This window comes from Pseudopipra pipra, chromosome 5, assembly GCF_036250125.1.
Source record: "Pseudopipra pipra isolate bDixPip1 chromosome 5, bDixPip1.hap1, whole genome shotgun sequence".
Taxonomy (NCBI): Eukaryota; Metazoa; Chordata; class Aves; order Passeriformes; family Pipridae; genus Pseudopipra; species Pseudopipra pipra.
The window spans coordinates 20,900,465-20,927,777 of record NC_087553.1 but is presented as its reverse complement, the minus strand read 5'-3'; positions in this window follow the sequence as shown (position 1 = coordinate 20,927,777).

Below are 27,313 nucleotides of genomic sequence, written 5' to 3'. Positions count from 1 at the left end.
CACGTCAGATAACCCTCAGACCAAAAAGTGACATCCTGTTAAAATAAAGTTTCTGTTGCTGGATGCCTCCTCTGAATTCCTCTGCTTTTCCTCTTTGCCCTGTGTTTATTTCCTTCTTATCTCTAATCTAATCTCATTTCTAACCTGCTGCTATTCAAATGGCTATTTTGAATGCTTTTTTTGGCCTTGTTCTTCATGCACAGCCATTGGTGTCATAAACAGAAGGATTCTTATGTTAAGCCACTTCTTGGGCTGCCACAGCATTTTTAAGCCATGTCAATCTTCTACAAACACTGTAAGAACTATTCTTCATGCAAATGCTTTATCAAACCAGAGTTTCTAACATTGTCTTAGCTTTCCACAGCTGTCACAAGATCCATAATTCGTTCAGAAAACAGGTTTGTAGCGAGATTCACAGTGACCCTTTTTTTTTTTTTTTTGTCTTTGTCAGTTTTTGGCCTCCGGGCTCACCATTATATACAAACCTATTTCAATCATCACATTTATATTTACAAACCACCACCTCTAAAGAGAGCAAAAGAAGCTGCCATTAATAACTATAGTTTGTAGGCAGAGAAGGAAGCCATCAAAGATATCCAATGGTTTTATACCTCATTAAAAGCCCAGTGAAGTCAGTAATAACCTTTCCTTTTGATCCATTGGGCATTGAACAAGAACAGCACCCAACTAGGAATGCTCAAATGGGATATAAAAAGCCTATTAGAGAAATCCTACCTCTAAAACATGTTAATTCCCCATCTATTTGTGGACTGTGATCTTGCCCGAGCTCTTCTGCTACTTCTTCTTTAGTCCCTCTAAATATATTCCATTCCCTTTCAGTCAATGACACTGAACTGAGCTGTGTGCCAAGGCTTTCTAAATCATCTTCTCTCTTTGCTTGTGCAGAGCAATTTCCACAAGATACAGTTTTGCTTAGAGCCTTGCATGACTGGGGATGGAACAAATGAGGAATTCTGTGAGCTTTTTTATATTAAACCCTAATCCACAAAGATAATCTATAATCTTTTTATTAACAGCCCTCTCCTTTTGATAGTTACTTAGTGATGACAAGTATTCTTTTTCTGTAGGTCAAATGGCCTAGGTAATGCTTCAAATGATATAGCTACTAAAAGAGAAAATGCTGGCAAAAATCATTGTTACAGGTGAATCATAGGAATAGCAAATTCAATCCAGTCACTGCTGTATGTAATTACTACAGCAAGGATTTCAGACGCCATGCAGGACTGCTGTTGTGCTAGTCGGACAGCCTTTGTAATGAAGGTGGGAAATGAAATCAGACTAATCTGTTTTACATCAAAAAGGCACATTAGTCGATAGGAAACATCAAGATAATCCCTGTACTGTATGTAATGTCAGCTCTGACACTAGCCCTGCAACAAGGGATACTTCAAGCCTTTTAAACTCAAATTGTTCCAATGTGGAGATGGGGCAGACATCCTGCCTGTGAGGGAATCCAGGGCAAAGCTGGAGGGATAAACTTTCTGCCCTTTTCTCCCTTCTTATCTCAGTATAAAAAGGCCTTAGAGAGTTTACCAATTTAAATTTATTTGAGGTAGATAAGAGATGTAGAGCTCAGTAAAGAGAAGGCAATCTGGTGGGATGCCATGAGATGGGTGTTCAGTGCTCTGTAGGGGAGAGGTATGCACCCTGGATGAAGAGCAGCATTTTGTTGCATGCATGTTTGTTCATAGAAATTTGAGTTGAAAGAGGCTTTATAGATCACATAATCCAGGAAAAAATGGGTTATGCATGGTTTGTTGTGTTCCTTCATCCCACTGCCTCTCCTGGGTGAGCCTGTGGCAGAGTGTGTCACTCAGCAGGGTATGGTGCCACTAGAAAAACTCACAGTGCACAGTCAGGGGAATACATGGGTTCCCTACGCAGGGCACAAAGAAGAGTTCAGCACCAAATGCATGTCCCTCCTCTAACCAGGATTCTTGCTTGTGCTATCTTAAACATACCTTGCACAGTCAACTGCACCTAAGGTACCTCAGTGTAAACTTTGTCTTAAGCCATGAAAACCTCCTGGGAACCACTCCTGGGAGAATCCTTGGGAATAACAATGTCTGTACTGCCTTGGTGACTGCCACCAACATTTCTCTGAGAAGGAGACATGCCCTGGCTGTAATCCCAGATGGCTCAGGAGCACGGCTGAAACAAAGCAAGCTCCCACCTTTTGGTCACTGGCAATTTGTATGAGCAATGTAAGTGTGGTTGCTTTTCACAAATTGATATTTTCTCCCTGAGGTAGATAGACATCCATAGGCAGAAAAAGTACAGAGTTCTGCACTGAAGAAACCATAATCACTGACTCCAACAGATGCTTCTATAGTAATACACCTATAGTGGCATTAATAGAAACTGCAGTATAGGGTGCTTGCCTCTCTCGTCTGTGAGGAATGAAGACCTGCAAGCGAGCCCACTTCTTGTGCTTGCCCAACTCCTAAATAAATTGCAGGGAAGTGCCCATCTTTGCTAGTGATTCATAATTTTAAGTTTTCCACTGAAGCCTGAGTCGTAATTCTTTGATTCCACAAAACAAAGCTGGTTTTATGTCTTTCAAAACATAAAGATAAAAGCTGCTTGCTTTTTAGCCACAAGTCTGGCAGATATTTAATCTCTGTTCATCTAGGAAACAGGTACAGTTCCAGTATCTGCCTGAGGACATTTGTATGCATGCTACCCCTCTCCCCAGGAGAACACTCCCATCATGCAATCATTTTATGCAAGGCTCTGCCAATCTCTCTTCTTGGACCTGTCTTATTTTACTTAACTATTTCAACACTGGTTGGGCACAGGAGGAGGGTCCATATATCCTCACGGTGTTATAGGTCCAACGGATGGGGAGAAGAGGGATTTTCACACCCAAGTCAACGCCTGAAAAACAACAAAGCCACAGGAGAGAGGAGGAGAGACTGCCCCAAATCCATTAAAACCTGAATTTCTCTACACAAAGTGAAACTTTCATGTCCCACAAAGGCATGCATGCACAAAAGACATTGTGATGGTTCCAGCTGAAAGGCAGATTAGAGCCTCTCTTAAGGAGATGAGAGATGCAGGGTCAATTACTGCCTGGCCGGACTTGGATGCGAGACTCAATATCTCTGGGCTGTTGATGAAAAAGGAGAGAAATCTGCTCCTCTCAAAAAAGTAAGTGGATCATAGGGTAAGGAAAGCATGCTAGGTTCTATGTTACAACAGCCACAAATCACACTTTTTAAGGTATTATAAAGATTAATTCATTGTTACGTGGCATCTTCTTACCTGGTAAGATTGAATGCTTTCATAAGCTTTCAAAGACATAATTAAGCCACCATACTAAACATACTTGCAAATAGCGCTTCCCTCTTCTGCAGAATTTTCCAGATTCACAGCTCATGCCACACCAAGCTTCTGAGTGGCTGATTGCATTCATGCCTTGTGGCCCTAACAGCCATCAACTCTCTTCTGAAATCTTATTGGTAAAATATTAACAACATCACATACCTTGTGTATCAAAAGGAAATTCAATTTGACAAGTCTACTTAAAAATAAATAAAGCTTCCACTTCTACACAGTCCCCACATAGACTAGAAACTCCTTCAGATTTTTGTGTAAGTATATATGAATTATTCAAGAAGATGAACACATTATGATGTTCTCTCATCCTTCTCTCAGGAAGCTTTAAATATGAAAATTCCCTTGCTATTTGTTCTCTTTTCTTTCTTTTTTCTTTTTTTTTTTTTTTTTTTTGCAAAGGAAAATCATTGCAATGTGTAGGCAGTCTCCAAAATGAACAAGTAATATTACGAAATGTCTTTGTAGTCTGAAATACCACTTTTATGCAAAGGAGCCTTTTTCCATATGCCACTGCAGATAGCAATTAGTTCAAGTAGAAAATATTAGACCAGGTGCAGGTTTTGAAGTGACTTTTGGTGGGAGGAGGGAAAGGTCTCTCTTTTGTCATTGTCTGTGGTAATTCATCAGGCATCTGAGGAATTTAGGAATACTCAACCTTTTGTGTTTAGCCAATAAAATATGACCTCCATGGCATCTGTGAACTGGATGGAGGTACAGGGCTTATTGATGGTTGTCAGTCCTCTGAAGTGAAAGAGGGCAGGAGGAAGAAGCATATGATATATTTGTCTTCCACAGCACATCTATTTTTCAGGGGCCTTGTTTGAGGACTCATTAAGAAGAAAGGCAGAACGAGCCCTGCCAGTGTGGGAACCCATGGGCAAGCTCAGCTTGAGGGCCGGAGACAGGCAGCTGGCAGATGAGGTGACTGCAGCAGTTCCCTCAAGCCTTGCAAAGTTAGAGGTGACCTTCAGAAAATGACAAAGAAAGGGAGCTAACACAACAATGTGTGTCCCTGAGATAAAAGACACTCTCAAAACTTCAAAAACCTCCACAGAAGATTGGATTAACTTCTTCTAATCTATTGAATCATGAGTAGATAGGAGTTCAAAGGACTAATGTAATTTTATTATTACATTTAATCAAATGTTTAAGTTAAGTAATAGGAACTGAGCTAAGGGCAACCTTGCCTTATCAGCTTCCAAAGTCTGAAAGCAGGAATGAATTAATTAAGTAAATGTAACAAGCTTAGGGGTATAAAATAGAGCAGCAGCTGAGTCAGCTTGACCATCGGCCAGTTATAGGGGTGAGATGTGCAGCTGAAGTACTACCAGATGATTCAATTCACTTATCTTGGCAGAAACAGATAAGCCAAAAGGGATGCCCAGAGGGAAACAACGTCATAAATTGGCAAGGCAGAGAGTAATTCACCTTCTTAAACAAAATGTTGTCATCAAGGAAGTTGTGCATTTATTTCATGCAGCAGAGTAGGCTGCCCTACCAAATGAAAGCATATTTTGCAGGTTGGCTTCTCGTTTAAGGAGAAGTTAGTTTTGCCAGGTCTAGGCATATTTTATGCAGCTGGCTTACATCAGGCCATGTACTCCAGCCCTTCATTTTCAGCAGATTCAGCCAGGCTATCAGTGTCAAATAGGATCACATTGGTCACGATCAGAGAGTTGCAAAGTGTTGCAACGCAAGTATAGAGTACGTATTCCACAGCTTCCCACAGGCAAAGACTTCACAAGTGTGACAATAAAGTCAAATTTTTTCAAAGATTGTACATTACTTTGTATTGTGAACCAGGAAACTAACTCATAATCAGCTCCACTATCATAATGTGTGTCCAAATGACATATGACAAAAGACTTTCCTTCTATAAATTAACTGTGGATAAGATGTGAGTAGTTGCAGCAGATTTCATTGAAGCACAGTCAATTAAGTCAGTGCAGTTTAACAAGGGAAATTCTGTTCTAACAGCACGGGTTTCAGCACAAGCATTTTTCCTTAGATGACAGGTAGAGACTTCCAGAGGTGGACAATTAAGTGCAGGACAAAAGACATTATCTTAAAAATCAGGGTACACTAGTGAATATTTTCAATTCAGTGGGAACATAAGTGTTGCTTAAAGAAAGGCAAAGTGCAATATAATTTGAATTAATCATTACAGAGATAAGGGATTTCTTCTGCCTGCTGGAAAGTTAAGATCACAGAACATTTAGGGGGAAAGACAAGGCACCTTGTTCTGAGCCTTATTCTTTTGCCTTTCAACTATCTAAATCTGGGAAAAGCATGGAAATGTCATGAACAACAACAACCTCCAACCAAGTCAACCACAGCTTAATATCCATGAAAAAAAGGCATTGGTAGTATGCTGGCTGGCTGAAGTCATGCTGCCTAGGTATAGCACAAAACCAACAGCCAGGAATTTAGGAAATACACAGGAAGAATTTTTCTCTGCTTCAAGCCCACACCTTAAACACAAAACCCAAATAACTTCTGCGTTTCTGGCTTTTGCATTCTTCCTCAGCTCTTTTTTTTTTGCATACATTTGTATAGGTGCACAGCATATGAATGTCAATCCTCCCCCTGATTTCATCCTTTCACCTATATAGTTTCTGCAGAACACCAGGCTGTTGGCTGCACAGCTCTCAGACATTGCCATGGCAATGGACCGTGATGTCAGAGACACGGGATTAGGAGTTCCCTGCATCTATGAGCTAAGGGAGAACCCTGGCTGGGAAGGAGAAAACTCCCATCTCAACAGCTTCAACAATAGAAACAGGAATTTCAAAAGCAGCTAGTGAAGAACCCTTAGTAGTAAACCATCCAGAAACAAGCAGAAATTCAGTATCAAAAATCTGTTGACTGAAGAGAATCCCTAAATAATAATCGGCATAGGAGTAAATAATTAAAATCGGTGGAGCAAAGCCAGTGTTGTGTCAGCAGTAACTGTGATACTAGAATCGAGATAATTTTGCTGTTTTACCAATGAAAGCAAAATACAATGGTGGAAAACATAGCATCTTTCAGTCAATTATGCAATGAGTATTTTCAGTTCCACTGGTAAAAATCTGAGAGCAATTTTAGACAGATTATTCCCTTAGAACAAAAGTTCACAGTAGAAAAGACAATGTAGGAACTGCATGTGTGAATGAACTTAAAATAATCAGATGCCTCAGCTTATATGTGTGGGAACACTGCAAAACTGCAAGCAGTAACAGGGGACCTGACAACCAAAGGCCACTCCCCGTCGTTACCGTGGAAAAGGAACATATGTCAACAACTGAGCCAACTGCCCAGCCTTTGGGAGCTGAAGCAGGACCCTCCCTAGCCCTGCAGTAGGGCTTTTCACAGCACTGGCAACAAGCACTGCTGCTCTCAGCCAGCGGCCAGACCTCCTGCTTGGGAGGAGGCGCAGCTGGGCAGGGGAAATCAGGGAAAAAAAAACCCCAAATAAAAAGAGGGAAACATATAGGGAAGGAAAGAGTGTAGAGGCCCAGAGCAAAAGCTGAAACTGGATTATGTTTTACATCAGGGTGGTTTGCAATAAAATGAGCTGGTTCCTTTTCTAAGCTTGAAAAGAGGGAACTGGGAGCAAAATGCCCTGCTTTTCCTCTCCTGCCTGTGTGGCCTTGCTTCTTCTTGGATTCGCTGCTGCGATGGCTGACATAGCTGTGTGCCTACCTGCAACATCAGGATACCTGTAAATCAGAAGAGCTCCATCTGCTTCCTAGACAGGAAGCCTTGATGACTCATGTGTTGGACAAGGAGGACATGACAAGCTGAAGGACCTCAAGCAGTATATTTCAATGGAAAACAAAATAAACTGAAGGATACACACACCCCCCTGTAATGATTTCAAAGGTAACTTTAAAAAAACAACACAGTGCCTCTTCAGCACTGTGCTGTGATTTAAGGCATGTCTACACCCAGTAGGGAGTATTGAGTCAAAGAGCCCTGAAACACCTATTTCCAGAGCTGAATGCTATTTAATTACTAGCTAGCCTTGCTTCAAAAAAAGGGTACAGCCTCAGACAAAGCCATCTATATTGCAGCTGGGACACGAGCCAGCGCCTTCGTGTGTCCCCGCGTTGTGCCATGAAGATAGACCAGCCTGTTCAGAGGTTGACCAGGGCACTGTGCCCTGCTTTGTGGGGTGGACCTGCCTGATGAAAGGCTTCTGAAACAACTGCTAAAAATCTGTGCTTTTGGAATGAAAACTCTTTCACTTAACTAAATTCCAAGCAGACCAGCCCATATTATTTTTGGTACGGACGTTGTAATGACTTCTAAGTGATTTGAATTGCTGTTAGAAATTTTGTGCCTGTTTTGCAACCCATAAACTGTGGGCTGTGAAACAGAAGCTGTGATTCTAGTGGACAACATTTTCCTCAGCATTTCTGCTGCTCTTTTCAGTGCCAATGAACAGTGAAGAAGCCACAGTCCAGATTAACAGTAAGCCCTCTACATTGTTTTCTGCATTATCTCCTGTGGTATTTGAAGCATCTGATGTATGGACGACAATTACCCATGTTGCTGGCATGCACCTGTGTGTTGCTGCTGATTCTTCCCATTTTAGCGCTAGTACTTCATATTTCTCTTAAAGCATGAAGAAAAGGCAGGCATAGAAAATTATTTTGACATTAGACCACACTCTTCAACAGCCTGGCTCCTTCTCCAAATTTGCTGGGTTTTTACTTCTGCCATTCCCAGCGCAGCACTTTGCAGAAATACAGTTGATGCAAAGAGCTGGTTGCACGTCTAAGTGAAAGCAACTGTGTGGTGTGTCAGTGAAAAGTGCTCTGTGAGAGAATTATCCTCCCAACTCAGTGGGGTGGTAAGGGGACTCTTCAGAAAGAACTGCTGGGTTTATCTTCAATAATATTGTTCCCTGAAATAGTAGGATGCCTCTAGTACCTTCTGCCTGTAGTAAATGCTGCCACGTGGCACAAGTTATGTCAAAACTCTTCTTGAAGTTGTGGTTGCAGAAAAGGCAACTACTCGTATTCATGCTTTTCAAGTGGTTGTGCCCTAGTCACTAGTGTTTTTACTGGAGTTCCTTTAATAACTTTGTCTTGCTTTGTAATAAATATGTGCTTACTTACAAGTTACTGGAGGAACGCTGTGCACCTGCAACAGGCCACAGAGAAGCGTACACAACAATCACATTTTGTCTTTGCAGCTGAAATCTGCAGAGATTCCAGCACTATAAAATAGCTACAAGAAAAAAAAAATAGATAGCCAAAAATCTAAACACAAGTGAGAAGGAATTTTAATGGCAGTGGAATACACATCAGTCAGAGGGAAAACAGTCCATTTTATCAGCAAAGATTTTGACTGACAGCTGCCTTCTCTAACACTTTGCCATACAGAGAGCACAATGAGAGATCAACAAAAGCAGTTTTGACTTAAACTAATTGCTTGTTGTGTTTTACACCATGTTTTCACTGTGCCTAGTTCACTAAGTATAATTATACTGCTTTAGAAATCACATGAAAAATGACGAGCAAGCTACAAACACTCCAGTATCAAGTGCAGACTCATGTCCACATGTTCACTCTCGTGCTCTCCCATGTTTCCTCTTTTAATTAAGTTATTTTTCTAGTAAGTAACAAGTTACCTGACAGGGATGTCAATTAGTCACTGCAAAACTTACCATCTGTTCAAGATTTCTTAAGATTCAATGACTGTTTTCAGTTGACTCTTCACTGGGTCAGACCCTCAAATGTTCAAAGAATGGTATGATTATGCTGATGTTTAAATTCATGTGGAGCTTCATAGAGGAAAGACAGTCTGATCCACCTAGATCTAAGAATTAAATCCAACTAAATCATATGTTTAAGAATGGAGACCTGAATTCGCATTAATTCTGGATGTAATAATTCAGTATCTTTAATTCTCACTTATGTAGCCATTTTTTTCTTTCTGCCTTTATAGGGACAACAAAAATCTATTTCTTGCAGAATGCTCACCATCTGTAAAGCACCATGTGCTGTGAGTAATCACCAGATAACCTTGTGTAGGAAAGCTGATGCCGTGTGCAGGTGCTTATTTTGCTCCTCATCACTCCCTGTTCAGTGAAAAACATACAGGTGTTTTGAGTCCCAGATTAATTCCTGTAACAATCCTAGGATGTAGTCAAGTGAAATAAACCCTGAAGTTTAATGAACATGCAATTAACTTAAATGAAACTGAAGCAGAGATACAAGGTCTGATCCACGAAAATACTGATAAACTCTAAACTTTAGTAATTTCATGAATAGATGAAGTGTGCTCAGTCCCGTTAAAGATGCCAGATGTGCAACTTGCTCAGTTCTGTTAAAAAGAAGTCCTATTCTTTTCTGTTGATCAGTCTGATTTTTGTAATATTCTACTATAGCAAAAAAATCCAAAACCAACCAAACCAAAGTTGCTGGTGGTCTTCACTTGGGCAATCTAATGTAATAGAAATTAAAAATAAAAGTTCAAATTCACTAAATATTTTGAATAGATAAAGTATAATATTTGGGAATACTTCCTCTTGGGTAAGATTCTGAAAATGCATCATGAACGCCAGAAAGTACTGATGCTAATAATACTGTTCCAGCTGACTAAAAATAGAGGTCTGTGACAAGCTAAGAATGAAAATATTCAATTGGAAGCTTATAACTGTTAGTCATAGTTTGATCTCCTAAATCTGTCTTCCATGCAAGAAATTATTAATGCAAAAGCAATCCCCAAAAAAAGTTTTGGAGAACTATGAGGATATATTACAGACAGCTTCAGTAGGAGTATATTTCCGGTTTAGTAAAATCTCTATACTAAATATCTAACACGGTAATTGCATTTTTGCAGGCATATAAAGATCATGATTTATTATATTTAATCAACTTTTGAACTGGGCATGCTCTTCTACAGGAGAGCATATTGACTTGCTGCTCTTGCTACATGTTGACTTACTGCATTTCCACCATAGAAACATAGGATGTGTTGGATTGGAAGGGACCTTACAGATCCATGGGCAGGGACATTTTCCACTAGACCAGGTTGCTTAAAGTCCCAGCCAGTCTGGCCTTCCAACCTTCTGCCATCACAAGGCCAAACAAGCTCATGCGCAGGGAGACCCATCAGGTCCATGGTACCAAAGGTCTCACCCTGCAGATCTGCTGCTCCTTGGCCACATTATCTCCTAATATAGAAGTAGTCAACCTTTCCTTATACTGTTCCCAGTATATTTGGACTTCTTGGCATGGTGTTTAAGAAGTCTACTGATCATATGCTCAGTAAGAATGCCAGGGAAAACTCCTCAATATCCCGCTGCAATCCCTCTGGTCCTGCAGGAGTGAAAGCTCTGACTGCCCAAGGAGGAGAATGTGGATGGTAGCCCTGGGGTGGTTGGTATCAGGAGGGATGTGCAGCTGGTACTCCAGGGCTGCAGGACACCATCAAAAGACCAGGAGCACAGAGGGTGCAGTGGTAGCTGCAAAGAGAAGGCAGATAGAGTCCTTTTGGGCAGCCCCACTACACCGGTATCTCTGGGTAAGCTGCCAAGGGCCATGAGGCAGTAGCACAGATTGCTTGGGACTGCTTGTCCCCTTCCAGGGTAACTGGGGTCAGAGGAGAAACTGTTCTTGCACGTGGGACATACTTCATCTGGAAAACACCATCTCCATTCATTTTCTCTTCTCTTCTGCTACCTACTATACAATCAGCAGACCAACTGCAGCATTTTTGTTTGCTAGGAATGGGCCAAAGCTTTGCTTCCCCAATTCAGGATTGTGTTCCTCTGGGGTTTGTTCCTCTCTTCTTTTCCCAAGTGCAACCAAACACTTTCTAGGGAACGTGTTTTTATCTTGACATACTTCACAGATCTCTAAATCTGCTGAGGCTCAAGCTCTCTAGGACACAGTTAAAAGTTAACCACCTCCTCCTAAGCTTTATTCCTCTCTACATTTTTTAAAGAAGAAAATACTCTTCTTTTCCTCCCTCCCTTAAATCAATGAGAACTCTTTAAAAACCTGGGGTTAAAAATTCCATCATGTAATCTTGTGCAACAGTCAGGGAAGGGTGGAGATATAAATATCATAAAGTCCAAATTCATCACTGAATCTGGAGCACATCCACGAATTTAAAAGCCGATGGGACACTCAGAGTAGAGATAAACACAGATGGACAACACCATTGCCAGAGAGAAGGATTAGACAGGACCCACAAGTGACATTAGGGAATGATCAGATCAAGGCAGTGCATTATACTCCCACATCCATGCTTCCCACCTCTTCCAGTAAGATGAGGCAAGAAATTTCATACCCCCCACTAAGAATTCTTGCAGCAGAGAATCTTTTAAGGCTGCAATCAATATGTTCTGCCTGGCTCTATGCTTCTGGCATGTTCCTCTTTAAAAAACTGACCACTATGTGACCTTACGGTGCTCTTCCCACTTGCTGTCACTCATCTATGGGCAATACCAGAACTTCCCCTCTGAACTGTGACTACCCTGGTCTGCTATGTGTCCTCTTCTAAAAAAAAATTGGCTCATTGGACCACATGTGCATGAACGTTTTTGAATAAATTGTTTCACTGCACACACACTGATTGCATTCAAAAATTCAGTTTTTCCTTTAATGAAACGGTTGCTGGTGGTGGCTCTACCTGGTCAGCATCCTTCAGGAATTTAAAAGAAAAAAAGGACTTCTTATTTTTTGCTTCTCCCTGAGGGCTTTGAACTCTCTGGGTGCTTCAAAATGTAAAATGAAAGCTCTAAATTTTGGGTCAGCCCATTCCCTACACATTTCTCTTGCTTGCTCTCAACATCCACAGTAGTCAGACACCTACTACCAGCATACCTACCACAAGTGTTCAGTGTCCTGTGAGTAGAGAGCGATGCCTCCCACAGTGGACACCTAACGCACCTGCAATTCCCTGGCTGCTGTTCTGCAAAGTTGAAAACTTTGAATTGGTTTAAGCAATTCTTGCTCCCACTTCTTGCTCCCACTTCCCACTGCGTGGAGCAGGCGCTCGCAGTGAATGTAATAACCTAAACAGCACACTGTGTGAGTCACAGGAAAACATTCAGCAGAAGATTTTTGACATTGCGACACACTTCCCTATATTTAGACAGGAAGAATCATGTCTCGAAAGCTAAGAGAACTCAAGCAAGTTTGAAAATGAAACCTCTAGGATGATTTTTAAAATTCTGCCTGACTTATCTGAGAAGAGCAGCCAGTGGTCCTCTTCCAGGAAGGTCAGCCATTAGCAAGTGGTGAGGTTAACACAGCAGGCAGCTCATAAACTTTGGATACTCACACCTGAGAGATATTTGTTACTCTGAGCCGAGTCAGGCTTGTTGCTGGAGTCCCCAGCTTTACCCGTTATTTTTTTTCTTTAGAGTGTTTTACTTTCTGTGTTGGGTTTGGTTTTTTTTTTTTAATATGCTGTACTTGCAGATGCAATCAAATATTGCAGCTGCTGGTCCCCATTCATTTCTGGGCATGGTTGATTCACACTGCTCTGTTTGCTGACATTGTTCCTGTGGCTGCATCCCAAAAGCCCGATTCTCATTTAAACTGGCTCCTGACTCCCTTTTTTACTCTTATAAAGGAGTAATGAAAAAAGGCCTCAGCAGAAAGAAGATCTGGGCCTTAAATCAACTGAAAACACCTATTTGTCAGGTAGCTAATCCAAGATGTTATAGCCATTTATAAAAACTTGTTATTTTTCTACAGTCACCCAGGAATGTTTTTAATAGCTCTTCACCATGGTGCCAAAAGACACTTTTTGAAGGGATTTAATGCCCAGATCATTGCAAATCTGATCTTTGTTTTTGCCTTTTCCCCCGCCAGCAGCTGTGAACAAACAGACTTTGAAGCCTACAACATTATTAATCTGAGACTTATTACAGTAAGAGAGAGAGAAGGAAATAAATCCTTTCTTCTAGCACTACTAACTCAGTGTAATGGCCCAAGAATGACAAGCTAAACATTACTCCAAAATTATCAGGCTTCATTTCTCATGACGAGTAGCAAGCAGCAGATTGCACTTTATCTTTTTAAGCTGACCTGACTGCAAGCAAGGAATGTGCAGAATGCCAAGGCCCTCTGTTCCCTCTGTGCAGACTCTTCCAGCAGAAACCCTGTATCATGATGCAATATTTAGCACTTTGTTCTTCTCGTGCTTAGGACAAAGATATATTCAGAGCAAAAGGGAGAAAAAAAATAATCTCAAGCCTTTGCAGACCTGTGGCGCATACGCCTGTGTTGATTCTGGAGGAGAATGCAGGGCTTGGTCAGGGGGAAGCACTGCAAAAAAATATATCATCAACATGTCTTCGGAGCTGAGCTTTGATCAGTTTCCTTTACTGTCCAGCAAAACAGTTGGTAACCACTAAAGCATTTGGAATGATGTCATGAGGTACAAGGAGGATCAGCCCTGAGTATAAGATGGTCAAATGCCTTTACAATGAAGACACTCTTCTCTGTCAAAGGCATATTGGGTTAATGACAAGGCCACACTTTATGGGTGCCTAAAGACTTTGCAAGTGGTCAAAATCAACATTGATAAAAGGCTATTTTAATTTCTGTTAAACTGTTTTTGTTATCATCATGCTCGCAGTTGTATGATGAAAAATTGTCAGACTTTTTTACTGTTTTTCTCTCTCATTTAATTCTCTACTGATAGAAATGCTACCTAAATAAAACACCTCTTCTATATTTTCTCATATTCTAAGCAGTCTGATACTTCAGCTCTTATAGAAGAAAAACAGGCAGCAAAATGAGTTTAATACTCAGAGGAAGTTCAGAACCAGGCTAAATATTCAAAAGGGAAGTAAATAAAATGCACTATTTTATTTATGTTAAATGTTAAATGCTGATAAATTATCACTTTAGGATTTAAAAAAAAAACAACAAACCAAATACATCTTGATTCAACTCTCCTTTATTTGCATATAATTCCTTTAATAAGTTTTTCCCTACAAGGAGCACTGGAGAAACTGTCCTAGGAATGCAGTGTCTTCGTTCTGAAGCTTCAGCAATTTCAGGCTGGTCCCATCAATCTCAGTACTTAAGGGAGGTATTGTTGGAGTCATGACTCTCCATGGCTGTATATGAATGTGTGGTGAGCACACACTGCACTTCACAAAGTCCCTAAATACCTGAGATTGAGAACTCAGGTGCCCCAAGGAGGGGTATTGCTCTTCTCTAGAAACCCACAAGCCTAGGCTACACAGTCAGCACAATTCAGGATCATTTCCTTTGGGCTGTGGTCTCCACTTGGCTTCCCAGGGGTGTAGGGAGGCACTCACCATGCCGGCCATACCTTTCTTAGGCAGATGGGAGAAACCCAGCAGCCTGCTGTAGCCATGAAAAGGTGAAAACTGCTTTCATATCCTACTGGTTTGAAAATTGTGATGACTTCTACTCTCCTTTCTATCTTATCTAACCAGAAAGACAGACTTGTCCCTAAGTGCATTATTTTTTTCTCAAGAAGAGGAGAAATGTGTTCATGTAGCATCTGAATACTGTAGCCCTGCTTTACTGGTATTTCTCAGCTGGCCTCAGGGTAAAGCTCCTATCATTTGCCAAGGCTGTCATCATTTCCATCAAAATATGCAAACATCCACATGGCTATTTGTCTTCTGCCATGCCCTGGAGTATTTTCTCCTATTTCAAATCGCGACTACAGGGACAGGGTTGCAGCATGCAAGCTCTGGGTTGGAAAAGTTGCTCATCATCCCACACTTTCAACTTTTTTCTATGCTTCTTAGGGACTAGGATACTTTTCTACAAGCAGAGAACATGTATTTTCTTAATTAATACATTTAAAAAATATTATGTAGAATTTAGTCACCCGTTTCATATAACACTGAATCTCATTGTGGTGCAGAAAGAGTTTCATGGGACAGAAGAGAAATAGAGAGTAGAAAAATGGCCCTGCAGTCTCTACTTTGTTTGTCAGTAATGTTTTGTTATTACAAGAATGCTTGGGGTTATATTTTTTCTGTGCTGGACTGATAGATTGTGTTTTAATCTTTTGTAAGACCGGTTGTTTAGATCCCTTTTGCAAGGCTGTGGAGAAAATGCTCTTTTCATAAAAACAATCCAATTCTTCTGTAAATATCTGCTGTCATATTTATCCTTTTGGAATTAAATTCAAATTTTTTTTATTAAACTTGCTACCAGAGGAAGCAACAGTTGCAAAGACTGTTTAAATAGGTACCATTTGTGAATATAAACAGTTTCAGATTTTTTTTGTCTGAGGGCTTAAGTGGTTTCATAATTTCTGTTGCTGTTTTGTGAGTGTTTTTACACAGAAATAGACCAAAGCATTCTGAAACTACACGTAAACAGTGGAGAAGGGGGAAGAGGACAGTTATTTTAAAAAAAGGCTGGAGATCAGAATGGGAGGCTGTGAACACAAATGAATTACACATATGTGAGTAGCAAAAGGAGAGAGTCACTCTCTCCACATTTGGAAATGATAACAAATATCAGGCTGTCCTGTGATCTCCCAGTCCAGACCTGTCAATCCAAGAAGAAAAAAAAGATCAGTAGATCACAGTTTGGATCAGGATATGAGCCTTCAGTGAGCATGACAAGGTAGATGTCTTTACTCCAGGCTAGTGGTGGTTCATCAGGCACCGTCACATATGTCTTCAGATTTTTGCTGCTACTTAATGTCTACTTACAGGGGCCCTTAAATCACTTTAAGATAAATAACTCACAATGGAAGAAAAAGGCAAAGAAAGAAGCAGAAGCACAATAAAGACTGCAAAATGAGAGAAAACATTTGCTAAGGAATGGATTAGACTCTACCCTAATGCACACCGCTCCACTCCTTACCACTGCATTAAGCATGTTCCCTTGAGCTGCATCCCTCCCCACCTGCTGCAGACACATCATCTCTCTCTTTCCTACCTCTCTACTCCTGTCTCTGGGAGACTTTGGATCAGCAATGCAAAACATGGTAGAGAGAGGCAAAATAACCCGCTGTTCCAAATCCATACAGGCACTGAGCTGAGAGCAACAGCTATGGGCACAGCCTGACCTCCTGTCTCCTCTCTGCCCATGGTGCTCTGGCCAGCAGAGATGGCTGGTTGCCTGCACACCAAGCAGTGTGGTGCCACAGCCTTTCTTCAGTGGACCTTGTTACCAAGGGTTTGGTCTTAAAGATAAAAATTTGGGGGCTCACAGTTACCAGTGTTAAAATGCCTAAATTATCCCTTCAAACCACATGAAAGAAAACCAAAACAAAACAGACAACCCTACTGAGGTTCCAATAAGTTTGTGAAACTTTCTTCCAGTGCCATTTTGGTTTTTTTCTGCTCTCAGCAAGTGTCCTGGTAATGCTGTGCAAACACACACAGCTAAGCATTGCTGCTTTGCACAGATTGTCTAAGCCAGGTTGGCAACAGGCACCCACCTCACCCACAGCTTTGAAAACTTGTCTGCAGTGGTATAACTGTGTCACAAGACTGGTCTCCAGGGAATTTCCAGAACTTGCTCCCCTGTCTGAAAAACATTTCTTTGTCTTAGCTTAGCTGTCCTGCCCAACATCATCTCCCCCTCCACCAAGTATTTAAAAGCCAAAGGCTGCATGAAGAATGACTTCAGCCTCACGAGATCAGAAGCTGTGGGTAGTCACACACAGTTATGCAAAGCCTCTGAGGTAAACGATGACACAGTGGGCAGGGAAGTGGGAAATCAGACCCATGTGGCTTTCCTGAGGGCTTTTTTGTATTTTTTGTTTTGTTAAGTAGTCCCTCCCAAAAGTCACCAAGGGAAGTAAAAATGGGATCATACTACTACTCGTTAATAAGCTCTGTTTTCACACAGCATAGATTCACCCCACATTTCATTTTTTTGGAGCACACAGGATAACAACTACCAATAAAACTTGTGAGTTGACTGTTTCATCACTTAAGCAGTGCTTGAGTTGGCCATTTATTGCTTAGCTCTATTGTTCCCAAGTTGTAGCTGATAACAGTTCACAGGCAGGAGCTCTGGATGTTCATTTGTCTCCAAATTCCATCACTTGCATATTTTGTTATAATTTAGTTATTTGAACAGGGCTTTTTCATCTCTCCCTGTTATACAGCCACAAATCTGCTTCCTCCAAGCTGCTAACTTACAGCAAACTCCTGATTCAGTCTGCAATTCCTTTGAGCTCTGAGAACCAAATACTGTGGTTTAAAAAAATTAAAACCAGAGATGAAACCTGACTGTTGTTCCATGCATCTGCTTTAAATTGGTTGTTCTGTTTATTTTAGAGACTTCAACTAGTGCAATGAAAAAGCAAGCATTCATTCTGCTGAATTAGTCTTGCTGCATTGGGCTTTATGCTTGCTTCTATTTATCCTTCTTTTTTAGAGCATCGGTGCTCTAAAATTTTTGCCTTCACTGCAAAATCAACATGACTAACAATTAGCACGTGCCATTAAATTAAGTGTTACCTCTACACCAAATCCTGTAAGTTACAATCAGTTGCATTTTAGCTATGGCTGACTAGTCCAGGGTCCCTCTCATTTAAGGATCTCTCATCAGCTTACAATATATCCTTGTTAGTGAGTGCATGCAGACAAGTGCCATTCCAATACTAGCAGCCCCTTGATGTCTTCCCATGGTTCTCCATGTGTGTCCAGCACTAATAGAAACACTCTCCCACACTCTACAGGGCCGGAATCAATTGTGAGATTCAGTTTTTCCAGGATTTAGAAAAAGAGGGGGAGCCACGGGGGTGCCAGGGCACACGTAATGAAGGGCAGGGACACCTCACAAGATGAATGAGCTGAAAGGGAGAAACTCAAGTGTGGGCAATACAGTTAACACTGACATGGACCCAGGGACAGATCTTCCATTTATGTCAGCCCTATTTCCTTACTCATACAACCCTGCCACAAATCAAAATAAAGCCTTAGTGTTATTTAATTTCACTTGAGTGGTCTTTAAGTCTTGACTAGTCTTCAGCAGGTTGATGAATCCCTGTCACTTGTTTTTTTGGGGAGCTGGAATATTATCTTAGCACCACAGCTTTTGTGCTGTGGACCACATAAGCAACCTGTAATTTCTTGTAAAGAGTCTTTAGAAGACAGTTAAGTGTTTTGAAACTCTATTGAGCAAGTCAATACAATGGACTTATAATCTCCAGAAGAGTGTCCCTATGTAACTGCAAACTCTGGTCTAGGGCTTTTGCCCTTGTTTTGAAGGGCCAGGGAGCTAATGGGGTCAGGGAGAACTAACAGCAGCAGAGCAGATGCCCTACAGATGCTCTCCCACTGCATGTGTTGTACAGGGTCATTTGGTTGTCAACACAGGGTTCACACAGCATGGCTCCCCTACAAGTACCTGAAAAGATGTTTTAGTGAGGTAGGGTTTGGTCTCTTAAAGGTCTTTTCCAACAAAAATTATTCTATGATTTTATAGGTGAGGAAAGCAAGGTTCACGTATTTGATGTAGAGCAAGCAACTTTACTGGCGGGGAAGTTACAGGTACTTACAACTCAAGGACAGGGGCTTTGCCCCATGCAGTCTGCACAGCCAACATACAGCCTGAAACTCCCTTTCTCACAAGGCACTGAGCTGCTTCTTACCACCCACACACTGCAGATGTCAGTGCCCTGCATTCAGGTACCACACCTGCTTGACTTAAGGGGCTGTATAGTGTCATTTCCTCTAGGAGCAGAAGGACATTTAAATGTGCTTGTCTGAAGGAACAGGCACTATCTCAGTAAGATTTGCATAGCAAACATAAGACATATATAAACTGTACATAAGGTGATTTGCAGTTACTTAAATAGAAAGGCAGTGTGAACTGATGTATTAAAAAGTTCTAGTCCTAGGACAAAGGGATCTGCCCAGGTATTTGCCCCTCTGCTCCACTCTGGTGAGACCCCACCTAAAGTGCTGCATCCAGCTCTGGAGCCCCCAACATAAGAAGGATGAGGACCTGCTGGCGCAAGTCCAGAGGAGAACCATGAAGATGAACAGAGGGCTGGAGCATCTCTCTTATGAAAACAGGCTGAGAGATTTGAGGTTCTTCAGTCTGGAGAAGAGAAGGCTCCCAAGAGATCTTATATCACCTTTCAGTACTTAAAGGGAGCTACAAGACAGTTGGACAGGGACCTTTTACAAGGGCATGGAGTAGGAGGCCTGAAAGTAGGTAGCCTCAGATTACATACAAGGAAGAAACTCCACTGTGAGGGTGGTGAGGCACTGGAACAGGTTGCCCAGAGAAGTTGTGAATGCCTCATCCCTGGAAGTGTTCAAGGCCTGGTTGAATGGGGCTTCGTTCAGTCTGGTCTAGTGGAAGGTGTCCCTGCCCATGGCAGGAGGGTGGAGCTAGATCATCTTTAAGGTCCCTTCCAACCCAGGCCATTCTATGTTTCTATTGTATGATTTGCACTGTAAGTGATGTGATAAGTTTCATAAAGCAAAATGTTAGCTTTTATTTTTCGAGTGAGTAGACAATCCAAGCTTGAGGCAAACTGCAGTAGTCTGCTTGAGTCTGTGCAATGTCTGTGTAATGTATGGGGATTTGACATCCAATTACATCCCAGGCCATTCCAGGAACAGAGATAATGTTTCTGGTGCCAGGCCAGGTTAAATGCATCTGGCACAATAGGTCCTGCAGATGCTCAGTTGGACAGAAGCAGAAACTTGATGTTATCCTATTTTCAGATACCAAACTGAGCTTATTCTGCTCTTACAAAGCAAGGACATAAGAGACATGAAAAGGAAGTGGTTTACCGCAACAATGGCATTCGTGGCTTGTAATGCCCGTCCAATTACAAGGAGCAGACAATTGTTCATCATAAACGTTAGCAAGAGAAGGCTGAAAGAAGAGAAAAAGCAGCCTCCTATGAACAGGAATAGAAAGGCTGAACTCTTACAGGCTGATGCACATCTGGCATGACTCTGCTGTAATCAGCAGTTAGCCGGTACTTGCACCCATCCACACAAGAGCTGAAGCCAACCCCAAAAGTCTTCCCCTGTAATTGTGGTAAATATCACTTCACCAAACCCTCTCTTTTGTTCTCCCTAGAACACTGGGCTCCCTCCCTTTCCAAACAAATCTTTGCTTAAAAGTCATAACAATAAAGCTTATACACTTTCCTCGCTCATCTGACACACAGTCTGTTTGCCCAGGAACTTCCTGTCAGGGTGGAGGGACCTGAGGATGGATTAAACATAAAGAAGGCCCAAACCCACAGTGTTTTCAAGCTTCTTCAGCCAAATGGTATGCACCACTGGGGGAAAAAAAACAAAAACAAACACGAACTCCTGAGGTTTTAGAGAGCCTTTGTGGGCCTTCTTGTGAAAGTGGCTTTCTAGACATGTCTATGGTGTGACCAATAAGACTTGCTTTAAATGGTTGTTCAGTCAGCTTTGGTAGGTGAAACTGATATTCCTAATTTCTCATTTGGTTGTTTCTGGCTGAGGCATGCAGAGTACCTTAGGTTAGGGAGTGCACCACCTTCAAAACACAAATAGAAAAACCTCAGAGAGCTTCCATCTGCCCCAGAGTCATGTGTGACCATAGCTGCATTATGAAATTGCAATAATAATACCTTCCTATTGCATCTTGCCACAAAGCTTTGTGACTGCTGAAAAACACATGTGGGCAATGATGGAGATGCATCCAGAAGGGAGCAGAGACAAAGTTGCCTGTCACCCAGAAACTGCAGCTGCTTATTAGCAACCATAATAAATAGACATCTCCTATTCCAAGGAATAAAAAAAACCATATTAGTTACCAGCAATGAGATGAAAACCAGTGACTTTGTACGTTAAAAGTTTTATTTTACATGAAACTACACTGATGAAAACACTTTTTTGTCATGTTCTTAGATTTTTCTGATGAGGAAACTCCAAAGATACACAGGAGACTTATCTTTCTCATAGTGCAGCACCCGAGGACAACACCAAAGCAAAGAATATTTGCCCAGGATCCCAAATCTTCCCAGCAGCACCATACGGAAAAAAGGCAGTTGTAAGCTGTGAGCGCTCAGCCTCTACCAGGTACCTCTTGGTACAAGAGAGCAGCTATAATGCTGAACTAATCTGTGCAGGGCCTCAGAGAATTAAATTTCACTATTTAAACCCACACCAGCCAGAGGCGGTGTGTCCAGTGAGACGCAATACAGTAGTGGATCAGTAAGGCACTGGCTGCTGATAAGGTACGTTCCTGATAAATGAGTGGCCATTCTCTGATTAGTGTGAAAATATGGTCAAACCTTTCGAAAAAATCAGTTTTTCTTAGCTGATTGATAAGAAGGTTTGTAATGTCAGTCCAAGACAAAGCCATGAATCAGAGGGCATGAATCAAATGACTACTTACGAGAGATAAATTTGCTATGATTTTCTCTAGCTCAGCCATGCCAAAGAACTTCTTAGCTTAATAACATTGGTTGGCACTGGCATCACCCCAGTGGTTCCCAGCTCTTCCTTATTAATGTGAATGTTTTTGACTCAGCACTTTCACAGTTTCATGAACTTTGAGGCTGACATAATTCAAGCTGCAAAAAGCATTTATAAGCATTAAAGATCAATAGCAAAACTAACCTGAGGCTTCAGCTAAGTTTTGATTTATGCATTGAAGGTTTCTACTAACCGGGTTATGGGGATGCCTTCAGCACAAAACTGAAATTCTCATTTGCTTCTTTCTCTGTAACAAAACAATGCCTGAAACCAAATCATCAATCTCGAGGTTTGAGTTGTTCTGTTTGGGTTGATTTCCAGTCATTCTGCAGTGGATGCAGCATAACTCATTATATTGAAGGTGCATGGGGACATTTAGAATAAGGGCAGCTTTCACAAGGCAGCTCTTCTAGGTTGCTGCTAAAATAACTGTGTTTCCAGGCAATGCCTGCTGCCAGTCCTGAACATTTAGGGATGCAAGATAGAACCAGACAATACGGATTTCACAGTAACATCACCCCTGTCACCAAGGATCATGCACACCACTTACTATGTCCAGAGCATGAAACCAGCATTTATTCAAAAGCAATGCCAGATTTATGGCATTGTTGCAATAACTGTGAAGGAAAAATAATCCCTCAAGATTAACTGTCTAGGCCATCTGTGGTGAACTCCCTACTCTATGTCCCTGAGTTACGGGGGGGTTCACTGTAGCAATCTTTATCTAGTGCAAACTGAAAGCTCCACCTAGTTTTTCCAGTGCGTAAAAGTGGCTCTGCAGTTAAGAAGATTGATCTTGCACCTTTTCCTTTGGAATGCAACTTCTTCACAGAAGACTCAGAAAGGTCCACTCAATTCATCTTGCCAAGTTTGACTCAGCAATTTTATTTCTGTATCCCTCACAAGCCAAATTAAAGAAAAAATATTTCTGTGAGAAAAATATCTTCTTGATACATTTAAAAAGAAATGTTCAAAAGGTATGCTTGGTACTGACAATTCAGTATAAAGAGACTAGTAAAAGTCAATTTAATAGAACAGGGATAAGCAAGAAGAACACATTTGTGAACAGTATGGAGACCTTGGGGAAGAAATAAAGTGGGGAAAGAAAGGCAAAATCAAAATGAAAGAACTCACACATTCCCTATTGCAGATATTTGCTGGTGGGTAACCATGTACAATAAATTTTCCAGCACAGCACTTTCAATCTCTGCTGTAGTCAAGGCAGAGCAGTGCTGTCAGCACTTTGAATACCTTTGAACACCTTAGGTGTTATTCTTCAAAATACGGAGGGACAGGAATAGGCTTGCAGCCCTAATGTGAAACATGGAAGTTGTACCCTACAAAGAAAAGTCCCAAAAGTCAGCAAAATAGGATGGTTTGGGTTGCTTTGAGAGACTAACAAATATACTGTTTCAAGTTTCTGGCAATAGGCTCTCATTCTCTATTGTGCTAATCCCACTTCATTACATAAGAGCTGCAACTGTGGTATAAAAAGTGCTGTAACACTGGTGCTTACTCAGCATCATAGTCAGTGGCTGTGAGGTTGATGCCTCACCTTTGGGCTGACCTGATGTAGATCAGTGGATCAAAGCTGTGAATATGCACTACAGGTCTGGCCTGGCACATGTGCTCTGAACACCCATCAATGGGAAGACTATGGTCCTCTCAAACTGTTTCTCTTCCACATTTTGTGTCTCTTCCTGCAGCATTTTTCCCTAAATGAATCTACAGAGAGATTCTTAAAAGCTAGCACTTCAGAATAGAAAGTGTATCTCTGCAACAGAGATACAGAAGGGCCATGTTTGATTTGTGTTACATGAAATAACCCTCTGTGACATATTCTGGTCTATCCATCGACAGGAGACCTGGCATGAGGCAGGGAAGATGGAGGTGGGGAAATGGACTGGGCTGAAGTAATAGAAGCCATGCTTCCACAGCGTGCCTAAAGGGGATGAATGAAAGAATATACCTCAACCTAAGCAGGAGCAACTAGTCCAAAAAGTCTTCATCTGTTACACTGAGGAGCCTGCTGATGAACGGGAAAGGAATGCACAATCAGGTTTAGTCAGGTTTGACTTCATCAATCTTTCTGCTGCAAGTTCTGCCTCTCAGATTTGATACTAAGGGCTGGCCACAAAACAAGAATTTTGTTTCACAATTCAGAAGGAATAAAAAAAGAGGTTTTCTAATTTAAGTTTTTCAAATCTGTTTTCATTATACATCAGAACAAAACCACTATATTTCCAAAACCTTCACATGTAAGGCCCAGAAAGGAAAGAGAATGGGAGGCCAAGCAACAAATAGGCAAGTTCCTAAGTGATTCCCCTCTGGAGAGGAAAGCCTGGCTCCCAGCTCCCAAGCACTGCCAGACAGGAGAGGAACAGCAACTTGGACTCCCCCACCAGAAGGCCAGGGATGGCCAGGTTTTCTCCCTGCCCCACACACTCCTTTAGTTAACTCTCTCACCTTCTGCCCCCCTCTCCTTGGAACCTCTCCACTTCATGTAAATAATTACATATGAACTGAGCTACAGAGAATGAGAGTATGCAGTCCAGTGGTTTGGAAGTTCCCGGGAGATAAAAGGGAGCTGTAGATTCAAGTTCTTGCTCAGTCTGATTTGAAGCTGATTTCAATTAAGTATTCAGTGGAAGAAAGAGAAACAGCCAGTGTAGCTTGGCGGTCAGGGAATCACTCCAAATCAGTGCATGGACTTGAACTTGGGGATGCACTTCCCAGGGAAACCTCCTAACCACTGGCAGATCAATCAGCTCTCACACGTGAAGCAGGCGTGGGAGGAAGGCTGAAGCACTCAGCCAGTTCTGGGGGAGCTGCCTCTTCTGGGGCCTTTGCTCTGAAAGGAAACCCGTTGGAAGGCACATATCCAGCCAGTGTGCTAGAATAATCATGTGAACCGATGTACAAGCATGTCTGTACCCCTCAGCCCATCATGTAGGCCCCCACACAGACAGTCTCCCACCAGAATTTGAGGAAGCTGAGAAGCTGACATCAGGCATCTCCAGCATAGGACTCATTTTGCCGCAATTCCCCTACCAAACTAGGAAGGTTTTCTACTGATATTATAGCTGAAACATACATTCTCTCAACAAGTTCCAGAGAAGCATCATTTCCAGGTGGAAAAGGTGGTCTTGGATTGTATGGGATGGATCCAATACTATTAAAGAACAGCAAAATTATCAATCATAATGTGGGAAATGGAGAAGTACTTGACAAATGTTTCTGTTTCAGATTCAGAAGGAAGCAGAATTATACATTCAGAATCTAACTTGATAGTTACTGTTCCTCTGGCAATTAGCAAAGATGTTATACAGCAGTCATTAATAACAACATTTGTAAACCTGCAGGACTTGATTACAGTCTTGGTGAATATTGCCAGCTTGGCTGACAGAAGTAGATGTAAAAAGGAAAAATATTTAGATCTTATAAGGTGTTTAGCTCGCTCCCACACAACAATCCATTAGTGCTAAATGGCTTAAAAGCTGTCTAATGAGTGTATTTCTAGAAGTAATTTAAGCAGAATCACTGTCATTCAGCGAGGTGTTCCATCTGGATTTTAGAGGGGGCTCTATTCTTTGTGCCAGCTACTCCTGTCAGTGGCATCTATAGCAACAGTGTAGACAAAAACCACTGTGCTTGAAGTTTGAGACAACACCAAAGGGATTACAGGATAATAAAAGTGACAGGGGAACAAGTTTGTTTTAAGGATTAATTCCTTGTCATTTCTATTACTTCCATTTTCAGAACCAAATGCAAGTCATACATCTTGCAACAGAAGCTTTATGTCACACTTTAGGCTATGAACCAGCAATTCAGATATAATTAACTTTGCATAAACTTCATGGTCACACTAGATAATCAGCTGAGCATGACCCTCCAGAGCAATTCTGATCCTTAGATAAATAAGCAGGGGAATTTTAAAGAGTCAGTGTATAGCTCTAGTGAGAATATTGCTGAAATACCACATGCAGTTCTGGCATCCAAACTTTCAGAACGCATTCAAAAATTGGAAAGGATTCAGAAAAGAACTACAAGAATGACCTGTGGTCTGGAAATCAGACTGAGACTAAAGAAGTTTAATCTGATTTATCCCAGAGAAGTTTAAGAAGTAATATGATCACAGCTCGCAGACACCCAGATGGTAGAGTAACTATTACAACTATGAGAAAGAAATTTTTAACTGTGTCATATCTAGTGTAAAAGGCATAATGAAATCCACTAGGTAGAAGCCAAAACTGGACAAACTTCAAGTTTGTGGCATGTATTTTCTTTAAACTTTGAATGGCATAGGGATTGAATATGACGAATTGAATCTCGCAGTCTCTAAGGAAAGGCTAAAAGCTGTCTGTTATTATGGACAGGAAAATTCAAGAGGTGCTGCAATGAAATTTGTGGATGTGTCATACAGGAGGTTGGATTAGAGGACAACTGTAACCTATCCTGTGTTTAAAATTCTCTGAATGTATGGCTATAATTGCCTCATTTTACCTCTAATGGAAGATGGTCACTGGCTTTACTATATAATTTTCTAAGTGTCAGCGTCTGTCAGTATTGGACAGTTTGGGTCTATAATTATGTAAGAAGAACCTTGCTAAATATCCACTGCTAAAAATGACTTCTAAGGTGCTTTAGCTCTCTTATTGTAAGTTAAATAGGAGTCCTGCTGCACACTGTAGAAAGACATTGCTTATCTTCTTGTAATAACATGGAGACTTCAGGTCTCCAGAATATTCGCTTGAGTAGACTCTACAGATTTTGATTTTCTCCTCAACTAATAAAGAAGTTTTCTGTTTTTCTTTAAACCTATAAGAACTAGCACAGGAAAAAGCTGATTTTTATAAAGACCAATATCCCCCTGAACATTTTATATGGCAAACAGTCACATCGATAGGTCAGATGAGATTCAAGGATATTCAAAGATACTGTTATTCACTGTTCATTTCACCAGTCTTGCAGGTACAATCAAATGTTACCCTTCTGTGACTGCACAGTAGGAGTAGGTTCCATTTCCTGTAGGAGAATGGCTACTTACTAAAAGGTTGAGCATCAAGAACTTACTGGAAATGGATGTTGGTGCAAAATAACTTCCATTTTAAAAAAGCAACAAAAGAAAGCATACCTGGGCTCGTGTTTCTCTAGGAATTCTGTTGTGGTTCAATAATATTCAGTTGACTAACAGTTCAGCAAATCTCAAATGATTAATGGCTTTTCTTGGCTTCCAATATAGAGCAGATGTGCCCTTGCAGTTTCGGTTAAGTCTTCCTTTGATTTTTTGGGGTTCATTGAAACCAAAAAGGTATCTAATGCAGTAGGAGGGAAAAGAGATGGTCCAGTGAAGATTACCCCATGATTCCCCTCCCTATGGGCTAATAGTCAAAGCAGAAGCAAAGGTGTCAGTGGTATAATCCTTGTCTTATAGTAACATAATGCCTTGATCTCATTAGTAAAAGCCTTGGCCTCGCAACAGATGCCATGCCAGCACATCAATCCTTTGTACAGGACACTAACAGCTTGCATTTAGTGCTACAGTGGCAGCCAGCTGAGTCA